The sequence below is a fragment of the Nuphar pumila genome, chromosome 4 (genome assembly GCF_984573655.1).
Source record: "Nuphar pumila chromosome 4, dmNupPumi1.hap1.1, whole genome shotgun sequence".
Lineage (NCBI taxonomy): Eukaryota > Viridiplantae > Streptophyta > Magnoliopsida > Nymphaeales > Nymphaeaceae > Nuphar > Nuphar pumila.
In genome coordinates this window covers 45985794-45998244 of record NC_143252.1, presented here as the reverse complement: position 1 = coordinate 45998244, position 12451 = coordinate 45985794, and positions in this window count along the sequence as shown.

Genomic DNA, 12451 nt, shown 5'->3' with positions numbered 1-12451 from the left:
GCAATCTCACTTTCTCATATTGCACACTTTACGTGTGCCAATGCATCTGGCTGTCCTCCATCTGTTAGTCTCTCAGTTGTGGAGCCAACAAAAGTTTGGGATTAAGTGGATGTGATTAAAAATAAGATTTAGGAAAATTGAGATCTCAAGTTTAGAGGCATGTTTTTAAGATGGTTATTTTTAGAACTTCAATTGCCCTATTTCTAGAATTTCGAAGATGTGAAAAGGGTTTGTTCACGACTAAGTTCTCAGTATATAATTAGGCTTAAACCTCAGGAAAGTCACTTCTCATAAGATCAGGTGACCTCTCCCACACTTGAACTTGGCAAGCCAAATTGAGAACAAAAGAATAGAAAAAGAAAGCTTGAGAATAAAAAAAATCTGATAATCTAAAAGACAAAAAATAAAGAAATTTGTAGACTTTAAGAAAGCCAAAATGTTTTTGTGATAAATGAAATTAAAGGTCATAAATCCAATGATTTAAAAATTATAAAAAATGATCCTGAACGGTCACCCACCTTTGACTAATGATTAAGGACCTCCAAAACCATCAAACAATCATAAATCTAAATTAAGGCGGGTACAAATGCACTTGGAATTTACCTCTGTATATAGGCATACCTAATAAAAAAACTCAAATTATACAGGCATACAAACACACCTATAACAAAGAAACCAAATTAAAATCCCAATTCTTACAAACATCACAAACTATGCATTTATGATAATTAAAAAAACTAATATTCTAAGTAAAATCAAATCATGATATAATGTCTAATGGTAATTGAAAAGCGCATAGAAAAACTTTAAAACTATAATTATACATTTATATCATTCTAAAAAAAGCAAATCAAAACCTTACTTCCTACAAACATTGTAACTTGTGCATTTATGCTAATTGATAAAAAACCATTAATATTCTAACCAAAATCAAATCATGCAATATTCATGAATTGTGCCTAATAGTAATTGAAAAAATAAGAAACCCCTAAAATATAATTGAACATTTATGTCATTTTAAAAAATAAATCAAAAACTTAATTACTACAAACATTACAAATTATGCATTTATGCTAATTAAAAGAAAAAATATAATATTCTATCCAAAATCAAATCACACAATATTTATGGATTCATGCCTAATGGTAATTAAAAAACATAAAAACCTTAAAAGCATAATAAATCATTTATGTCAGTCTCAAAAAACCAAATCAAAACCTTAATTCCAACAAACATCATAAATTATGTATTTATGTTAATTGATAAAAAATACTTAATATTCTAGCCAAAATCAAATCACACAATGTTCATAGATTCATGCCTAATGGTATAAAAAAAATACAAAAAAAAAACTAAAACCATTCATAGTTAATGTTAATTGAAAAAAACCTATTTAAGTATTTGTCATTTGGAAAACCAAAATAAAAAACTTAAATCTCAACAAAAAACAAATTTAGGAGTTTCATAACCAAAATCAAGCATTCATTAATTGAATCAAGCTTAATGATAATTGAAAAAAAATAGGACAAAAAAACTCTAATTACAAATCCATGTTGTTTGAAAAAATCCATTTCAATACCCTAAATCCTAACAAAAAGCATAGGTTTATGCTAATTTAAAAAATCAAACCCTAATAATTTAACCAAAATCAAGAATTCATTATTATACCTAATGCTAATTAAAAAAACCTTAAAACCTTAATTAAACATTCATGCTATTTAAAAAAACTAAATAAAAACTAAACCCTAACAATACATTATACTAATTGAAAAAAATAACAAAACCCTTGATCATTCATTTTGAAAAAAAAATGCAATGAAGAAGAAGACGACGACCAGTCACCAGGGCCGTCCCACAAAGTTTTAGGAGAGAGAGAAAGAGACCACAAGGTAGGGTTGTGTGCACCACCACTGACACCACCGGATAGGCTGCCAGAATGTTGGATTCCTCAATGTCAGACAACATACAGCCGTTGGTGCACACCATCGAGGAGAGAGAGCCGAACTAAGGATATCAACATTATGACAGGCTCAACAAACGTTGAAACCGGCAAACAAAACACACAAAACCCAAAGAGAGAGAGAGAGAGAGAGAGAGAGAGAGAGAGAGAGAGAGAGAGAGAGAGAGAGAGAGAGTTGGGGTCTGGGGTGGAGAGGACAAGAATTAAAACTTAAAAGAGATGGGTACAGGTGTGCCCACCCGACTTTACACAAGGTTAGTGGGCACTGCCTACCCTATCGTCAGGTCAGGGTGGGCACTACCCACTCTGATCCGAAACTCTCTATTGAGAAAATTTTTGAGTCAAGGTGGGTACTTCCCCACCCTCTCCCCAAAGTGACTCTGCCCCTGCTTCGTGGCTAAGACCCTTGCCCCCGGTTTTATGTTGGGCCTCCACTTGAGCAGAAAAGAAATCATGCGTGAGAGAGAGGGAGCAACATGGCATTTCCTTTGTCGTGTCACATCTAGCTATGGCACGTTTGGTTGCGTTTTCAGAAAAAAAATGAAAGTGAATCAATGTGATTTTGAATAGTTTGATCACACCCCAACCTAATTTCATGCGCGATCATGTTTTCAAATCACATTTGTTTCGAAATCACGAGTTGTCGATCGTCATGTTCATTTGAACATGAGAATAGGAGCTCTTTTAGAATCACTCTCTCGTGAGAGAATGATTCTAAAAGAACTCAACCAAACGTCCCCCTAATATGTTGCTATACAGAGAGAGAGAGAGAGAAGAAAGAAATTCAACATTACCACTCATGAAGATCAACAAAATGTTGAACCCATGAACTGAACAAGAGCAAAATCCAAAACAAATAAAGAAAGCAGAAGAGAAAAAAGAACATCAGACAGATAAAACGGGCTCACACCAGAGCCGCTTGCCCAGATTGCGGCAAAAGAGAGGTAGCGTCAGTAGGAGGGAGCGGAAGATCACTAAGATGCATACGCAAGATCGCATAAACATCTACCAAGATTTTATGCACCAGGTTTTGAATGTTAACCGGAATTTGACGAAAATGAACATCGTTTTGCGCCATCCAAACAAACCACCAAGAAGTAAGCAACCACGTCCGCTAGATGAACCTCCACCTCGTGTTGCGCCTAATATAAACCGGGACCAAGATTAGATCTAGCGCAAAGGACTCCTCCTTAACAAATACTTCTGGATGCCTCCAGGTCCTGCTAAAGAGTTCCACAAATATTGGGCAAGACCAGAACAAGTGAAACATAGATTCTTCTGCAGCTTGACAAAGCACGCACCAACTCGGGAGTTGAATGCCCCACTTCTTTAAATTACTGTGGGTCTGGATCTTATCATGCAAAATTAACCAAGCCAGGACTCGAGAACGGAGAGAAGGACCCTTCGCCCAAAGCACATCCTCGGGCAACCAATAAGCCCCTGGGGGGAGCAACGATCTATAGACTTTTTTGGTGAGGAACTCTCCGCTTGGCGCCAGCGCCCACTGCAACCACTGACCAAAATTTCTGGAGTCCTTAAAATGGTCTCTAAAGCAGGCTAAAGCCCTCAACCACAATTTACGCAAGTGCGAGAGCGCCAAACCTCGGGTTCCCAGATAAATCGGGATAAGAGCAGGAGCCCCATATTTAGCAAGAAGCAAACGAGCACAAGGGTTATCCGATTGGTAGGCCAACCAACATTGCTTGGCGACAAGAACAATGCTCTGTAGTCTAGGCGCAGGAATGCCTAAACCAGCCATACGCTGAGGTAAGACCACCGAACGCCAACCAATCAAGTGACGCTTACCCTTGAGTTGACACCCAGACCATAGAAAACCCGTCAGCAAGCACGTCAACTGCTTCTCTACTCCCACAGGCATCATAAACATAGACATGAAAAATTCTAGAATAGTTGAAAGAACATGTCTGACTAAGGTTAGACGACCAGCGATGGAGAGATAAGACGACTGCCATGAAAGCAAATTGTGCTTCACTTTTTGAAGCGTCGGAGCCCAAGCCTCAGAAGAGAGGTGCTTCACTTGTAACGACTAGCCCAAGTACATAATAGGCATGTCAAAAATAGTGCAATTAAAAATTCTCTTTCCAGTTGCAAGCATATTGGCATGAACATTGAACATGGTAATAGAGCATTTGGTCTCATTTAGAGAAAGCCCAGATAGGGAGAGAAAGAACTGAATGATAAGCTTGAACCTAAGCATTTGTTGAACATTTGCACGATAAAAAATGATCATATCATCAGCATAAGTAAGAATATGACCCAGAAAGTCTGAAACTTGCAAAGGATTAATGAAACATGATACCGAAGCCCGCTTAAGCCAAGACCACAAGACCCTCAACAACTGCATTGAACAACAAAGGCGAGAGGGGGCACCCTTGCCGCAAACCCCGCCCCAGCTTGAACCGGTCTCCTCTAACACTATTGATATTTAACATGGCCTGGGCATTTGAGACCAGCTCCCTCACCCAACCAGAAAAATGATGACCAATACCGAAATTTGCTAACATTTGAAATAAGAATAGCCAATGCACAGAGTCAAAAGCTTTATGAAAGTCTAATTTAAGGACAAAGTAAGGTTGACTGCTATGCTGCAAGGAATGAACAACCTCGGACGCCATGATGAACGAGTGTTGGACCCTCTTATTATGGATAAAGGCAAACTGGGAGTATGAAAAAATCTGGTTAGCCACCAATTTCAGTCTATTCGCCAAAACCTTGGCAAACATCCGATAGAGAGCACTCATAATTGAGATTGGGTGGAATCGTGAAATATCAGTGGCCTCATCCTCTTTCGGAATGAGCAAAATAATAGCAACATGAAAATGATAAGGCAGTTTGGAGTTACGATAGAACTCATCAAACATGCTCACCACGTCTGATTTAACACAGTCCCAAAAGATTCTAAAAAAGTTGACATGAAACCCGTCAATGCCAGGCGCTTTCCAACCCGACAGATCCTTAATGGCCCTAAAATTCTCATCGTCGGAGAACCTCCTTTGCATAGATCTGGCTTGCTCAGGCTAAATTAACCCAACTAGGACATTACCAAAGACACCCTCCGCAGTTAACGAAGTAGAATATAAATCCTTAAAATATAGTGAGACTGCCGGATTAACGTGCTGATTGAGATAGGAAATACCCCCAGTGAAGATAGAAGGAACGACCTTCCTCCTATGACGATGGGAAGCATATGAGTGAAAAAAATTAGTGTTGCCATCACCAGCCGCAAGCCATTTCACCCTAGACCTCTGCTTCCAATGAATTTCCTCTTTGACCCTCCAGCTTTTCAAGAGCATAGTTAATTCTAAGGACCAGGCATGGAGACTTAGAAGTTGCAAATCAGAAAGAGAGCCAGGAGAAGACATAAACTGATACAACATAGAAATCTCCTGATCTCATGCGACCATTTGCTGAAATTTCTTCACATTACGACTATGAAGCCAAGCTTTGATATTCTTAGCTAGACAAGAAAGCTTATTTTGAACTCGAAGCACCATCCAATGCTTATCAACAGGTTTATTCAAAGAATTAGCAATAACCGAGAGAAAATCTGGCTCATGAAACCACCATTCTTCAAACGCAAAGCTCCTGGTGGGTTGAAAGTCATCCCCCAATGAGTGATGATTTGCCCATGATCCGAGATAGAGGGAGCAAACAACACACACTTAACGTCGGGAATGAGGTCCAATAAATTAGGAGTGACAAAGACCCCCATCAAGGACCCTACAACATAGACGAGACTGCCTATTCGACCAAGAGAAGCGTTCTCCGGTTAAAGAAATATGGTAGAGAAAATGTCGATGAACAAAATCTTGGAAACATTGCATAAAAAAATTAGGAATAACGAGGTTATTAGAGTCATGAATAGATAGCAAACAATTGAAATTCCCGATAATAAGGTGACAATCTGCACTGAAAACGACAACCTTATCCAAATCATCCCAAAATATGGGTCTCATGGCGGCAAGATTAGGACCATAAACAACAGAAACCACTACCCTTCTACCAATTGTTTGCAAATTGAAAGCAACAGACAGAGAGAAAATATTCACATCCAACTGAGATAAATTTAATGACTGCTTTTCCAAGATAAGGATACCTCCTGCATGATTGACTGTAGGCTTAAAGAAATAAGAGAGAGAGAGAGTCATTCTCTCATCCTGTCACATTTAGAGGGGGCGCTTGATTGCACAAACAACTGTTGTTGGGACTTTGTGTGGGCTTCATATTTCCACGCAAACAGTTGATGCACCGGATGCCAGGAATACAGCTTATTGATCCAAGCCAAACATCTAGTTATCCTACAATGTAACCTTAAGATGTCTTATATCATATTAATATTAAACCTCATGAAGATTTTATTTAATGCACCAGTACACATAATGATCTTATGATAATAAATATCATATTAATTTTTGTATCAAGTACATTTTATTAGATTTTTAAGGCAATAATTTCAACAAAACCAACCTCAAAATTCTTTAGTCTACCCTCTAATATCCTCATTGTTCATAACATAATGTCAATTGTTGGGCTGAAATCGTTATTAGTTTCTTCCGAAGCAGGTTATTTGTTACCCCCCGAACAGGGCCGGTAGCTACATCTCATGTTTGGGGGGGCCCAATGAGCGCCATGTATAAGATGCAGACTGGCTAGTATCCCCATGTGTGTCTGCATCACATAGCATCGTAATTTGGTGTCATCGCAAAGACTTAAGTACCCTTTACCGCCATTCTCTTCCTCTTCCTGGAACAGACATAAATCCCCTCCATCTAGAAAACGAAAATGGTGGTTCATGAAAAGGACAAAACTGCCCTCCATCGTGATCGCGCCAAAATTTTCAGCAAAGTTTGCGTACATAGCAAGCTTTATGTTGTAAAATTCATTAGTTCAAAACAATCCATTTTCGCCCTAAGCAGAAAAGTCTACCAAAGCATACTTTGCCTTCATCTGTTGTCACTGGATCATCCGTTGCCTTCTTATGTTGCCGCCGGAGCATCCTTTCCTTTGCTTTGCTATCGCCAGAGCATTCATTTCCGTATTACGTGCAGTTGCAGCATTGTTGCCACCATCTGTTGCATATACGTTCTGACTGTTTCTTACTCTACAGTTGGACTACCCAAAATCCTATCATTTCGGTGAGTTTTGTGTAAGGTTTCTTTATGCAATATGAAGGTTGCGATTTATACAACGATTTGTAAGTTTGAATCAGCGATGATTTATACATTCAAAGCAATAGCGATGTGTGTTTATTAAGATACCTCGATTTGTACATAAGTTTGCTAAATCTTATAACGATGTGTACTTATGAAGCCAAATATTGCGACGATTTGTAATCATGATGATCGTTTAATGTGTTGTGCAGATTAGCAATGTCTGCGGCTCATCAGAGAAGAAATACCCCATCGTTCTATGGGTTGTGTATTAGAGAAGTGATCCGCCAGTCCCATCTATCTCAGTTTTTTGAAAGGTACCAAAATATGCTTAAGATTGAGAATGATAAAGACAGGGAAAAAGCATTGGAATTGTATTATGCGGAGGATTATCCATCAGATATCGAGGCTGCGGACCAAAGGAAGAATCTTGAAGAACTAAAGATGCAGAAGAAGGATGACCAAGAGAAGGCAAAGCAAAGAAATAAGGAGGAGAATGAAAAGAAAAGGCAAAGGAAGAAGGCAGAGAAGAGGGAAAGGCAAAAAAAGAATGAGGCGGAGAGGGAAAGGAAATTGAACAATCTAAAGGAGGATGCTAAGACGGAAATGCGAAAGTTGTTGTTGGAGCATATAGCAATGCGAAACAGGGTAAAGCTTCTGAAAGAGGCGAAGGAGAGGCGAAGACAATTGAATAAGGAGGAGGAAGAGAAGGAACGGAATAAGCTTCAGGATGAGGAAGAAAAGGAAAGGCGAAGGAGGGAGAAGGAGTTTGAGGAAGGGAAGGAAAGGCAAAGAAAGGAGAAAGAGTTTGAGGAAGGGAAGGAAAGGCAAAGGAAGGAGAAGGAGGATGAAGAAAAGGAGAAAAGAGAAATGAAGGAGAAGGAGGAGGAGGAAGAAAAGGAAAGAGAAAGGAAGAAGCAGGAGGAGGAAGTGGAGGAAAGAAGGAAACGACATAAGGAAGGGAAAGAAAGGTGGTGGAAGGAGAAGGAGGATGAGGAAAAGAAGGAAAGAGAAAGGAAGGAGAAGGTGGAGGAGGAAGAGAAGGAAAGGAAAAGGAAGGAACAAATTGAAAATCAGACGATACCGGTGATGGAGCTAGGGACGGTAGAAGTGGAAAAGCAGTGGGAGGCAGTGGACCAACCAGAAAGGCTTAGGTTGGAGGGATTGGTTGAACAAGAGAAAAGTGCAACCAAGGTAAATAAATTTGTCTTGTTTGTGAAGATTTAATATTATGTTTAGCGATTTGTGTATAGCGATTACTGTGTTAAGTATTAATATGTATAGCGATTACTGTGATAGTGTGCGTATAACTAATATTATTTATAGCGATTAGTAGAATATTATTTATAAGTACAAATGATACTAATTTACAATTGGTAGGAATAATATGTTATTGTGTGTTATAGGGAGGTCAGAAGAGAAGTAGAGCACCAGGTGAAAAGCTCGGAGGTCGGTGTCAGTGGCCTGTAGTTCTGTCGTGGTATGGTCAGCTGAGTGCATATCAGAAGGACCGATTACGAAATATGCACTTTGGTGGCCTTTTGGACCAGCAATATTTTGAAACTTGCTGGAAGACGATGACCCACCTGGTAAATAAGTGGAATGATAAGACAAACACATTCTAGTTTGATTCTTTTGAGATCACCATGACCCTATAAGATGTGGCGCGGATAACTGGCCTTAATTGCGTTGGCAGTGCTGTCCTATTACGGGATTCAAACTATAACGCAAGGGAAAAATGCACCGCCCTTCTAAGAATGTCAATGTACGAATGGAGTCAATGTATTTCTGGTAAAATCAATTTCACATCAATGAAGGTCTCATCTTTTCGTAATAAATGAGAAGGCCGCTCCGCTACTTGTGCATCTGAAATAGCTTACCAAGAGTTGCGCGACTTTCTTCTTTATTTTTTTGGTCTTACTTTATTTTTTGATTGTTCTGGTTCGAGAATAAATTATATGTGGCTGCAGTACCTGAAATACTTAGACGAAGTCAACAACTATGCATGGGGTGCCGCTATGCTCGCACACTTGTACAGTCAACTCTACCGTGCGAGTAAGGGTATGAAAATAGTCGGAGGATTTTGGCCATTTGTTCAGGTATTTGTTTATTACATACTTAGTACTTGTAGACTAAGCTCATTGAAGGTTGTAGTGTTACTAATATATTATTTTTGTTAGGCTTGGGCGTGGGAACATATTATCCCATTGCGTCCATATTGTGGCCTTGCGATTTGTGGTTTTCCAAAGATTGGTCGTTGGGCTAGAATAAACGTCACAGTTCATAATGCTAAGTCCATTTTAGATGGGTTGCAACTAAATGAGGTAAACGTTCTAAAATTGTTTACAATTGGTTCAACATTTATTATTCAGTATTATAAATCATTGAAATGTTTAACATTCTTAAGTAATCATCGCTGCAGTATTTTGTCTTCCTTAGTACATATCGTTGTCGCCATATCATTCTTAAGTAAATTGTAATATATTTGTCACTCGTTATTAAAAAGAATTACCAATATACAGGTTTTGTGGAGACCGTATGGAGATGGGGAGGACGATGACCAAGACGTTGTTGCCGATGTTGCTAGATTGTCTGACCGCGATTTGTGACTGTTTTGCAATTATGAAGCTGAGTTGCAGCATGATAGTCGAGTTCTCCTACAATCTAGCTTGGGGCAGTTTATCCCAAATAAGCCTTTGGAAGTGAGAAGGAAGATGAATAGTGGTGGGGGTAGGAACGTGAATTGGCGCGAATGCAACAGAGATGAATTATTAATTTGGAACACAGGTGGTGTCTGTGCCGTAGCGTATGATTATAAAGAACGACATTTTGATCCTTTTTATTTCCAAAGGTATTGGGAACCTATGCGGTGAAATTTGGAGATTGAGAAAATTGGGAACCCATGCCTCCCAACTGCCCCCTTTCATGTTGCATCCCAGCATCTACAACCCATCCGTCGTCCCCCTCCGGTTACAACAACGATTCCCTCAGTAACAAATCGCGATGAAGAGCGAACACATGTTACAAAAGAGAACATTGTCTCCGCCGCAAGGTTTTAACTGATGGAGAGGGAGAATAAGAAATTAAGGACGGATGTAAGCAATATGGGGAGACAATTGAACTCAGTGGTAGAGATGATGACCAGTTTTTTTAATCAGATGGACGCAACCAAGAGACCACCAAGGATAGACAGTCCACCAAGAAAAAGAAAGAGACGAGTTCTTTATCATATTTCATCTGATTCGTCAAGTGCCACAGAATAAACCCTGGCTATTCTTTTTTATCATGATAGTTATTTGTTGTAATTCTATAAGTAATTATCGTAACGTGACATTCTTTTATTGTTTAATTTTTTTATTACATCTGACAGACATGTTTTGTGTATGGATCTCGTAAATAAATAAACTGTAATAAAAAATAGATGTTTGTTATTCAAAAATCGTGGCATTGCCTAACCTCCTTAATTGAATGAAAATCGCAATATAACTCGCAATATAACTCATCATTTTTGAATGAAAATCGCAATAGATGTCTGATTGGCATGAGTAATATTGTTCACAAATCGCAATATAACTCATCGTTTTTTAATGAAAATCGTAGAACACATGCGATTTATGTGGTCAACAAGGTCCTGTAATCGACGTTAGGAAATGATTAAGGTCAGCATCGATATAATAGATCATTTCTGTTCAGCAATCGCTGTATTTGTCTCCGTCTTGATAGAAAATCACAAAAAAGATTTGCGTTGTATGTCGTGAACAATAATTGAACAAGTTTTGACATCGTAAATGATAACAGTCAACAGCGATAAGAAAAGTTTGATGCTCAGAAATCGCTATAGTTATTTGTTGTAATTCTATAAGTAATTGTCATAACGTGACATTCTTTTATTGTTTAATTCTTTTTTATTACATCTACCAGACATGTTTCGTATATGGATCTCATAAATAAATAAACTGTAATCGAAAATAGATGTCTGTTGTTCAAAAATCGTGACATTGCCTAACCTCCTTGATTGAATGAAAAGCGCAATATAACTTGCAATATAACTCGTCATTTTTTAATGAAAATCGCAATAGATGTCTGATTGGCAAAAGTAATATTGTTCACAAATCGCAATATAACTCATCATTTTTGAATAAAAATCACAAAACACATGCAATTTATGCGGTCAACAAGGTCCCGTAATCGATGTTAGGAAATGATTAAGGTCAGCATCGATATAATAGATCATTTCTATTCAGCAATTGCTGTATTTGTCTCTGTCTTGATAGAAAATTGCAAAAAGGATTTGTGATGTATGCCGTGAACAATAATTGAACAAGTTCTGACATCGTAAATGATAACAGTCAACAACAATAAGAAAAGTTTGATGCTCAGAAATCGCTATTGATGATCATCAGTAAATTCAAATCGCGCAATAGGTTGGCAGCCAAAAGCGGTACGATATGGTTCCTGCTCAGAAATTGCTCATTTGCAGGGACACCTTAAATGCAAACCGCAAAATAGGATTGCAATTCATGAGGTCAACAACGCCTTATAATATTCGGCTTTCGTAAACGAAATCATCGATACAAAGATTTTGTTGATCGCAAATGGCAGTATTGCTGAACAACGTGCACAAAGCAGTAATCGAGGTCATAAGGCATTCTCATCCAATCATCGTACTACTGACACGCCTCGCATGTTCTAGAGTACACTAAGTGGAAAGGGATATAGGTCATCAATAGGCTGGCCATGTAGGAAATGAAACGTTTGTTGTTTAGAAATCACAATTTTCCTCGTCGCCAATGAATAAAAATCGCAAAACTCATACGCGATTAATGGAGCCAAAAATGGCTCCATTAGCTCAACCTCCTTGAATGCGACGTATATTGTCAACAATCGTTGTACACGTTAATTTCAATTATATGCAATTAACAAAGGTTACTAATGTTTGACCGAGTAATAGGTTAGTGATTCATGCAACTGCCAATGGCTTGTAATAATCGCCCTTTGTAAATGGTGTAAGTCAACATCGATTTGCGATGTATGTGGACAACACGACAGAACAATTTTGCTGGTGTTAAATAATAATAGTCTAAAGCGATAATGAACGTTTGTTGTTAAAAAACCGATAAGGAAAGTATGTGTCATGAATATATCGATGTATCCATATATGATAATCAATACAATAATCATCAAAGATTATACATACCTGGACAATGGGTTTGGTCGGGTCAATCTCTCACTCAACTATTGTTATAATATGCAGTCGAAATGACGTTTTTTTATTTATTTAAAACACAATCAATTAATTTGCAGGCGGTTTTTGAAAAAG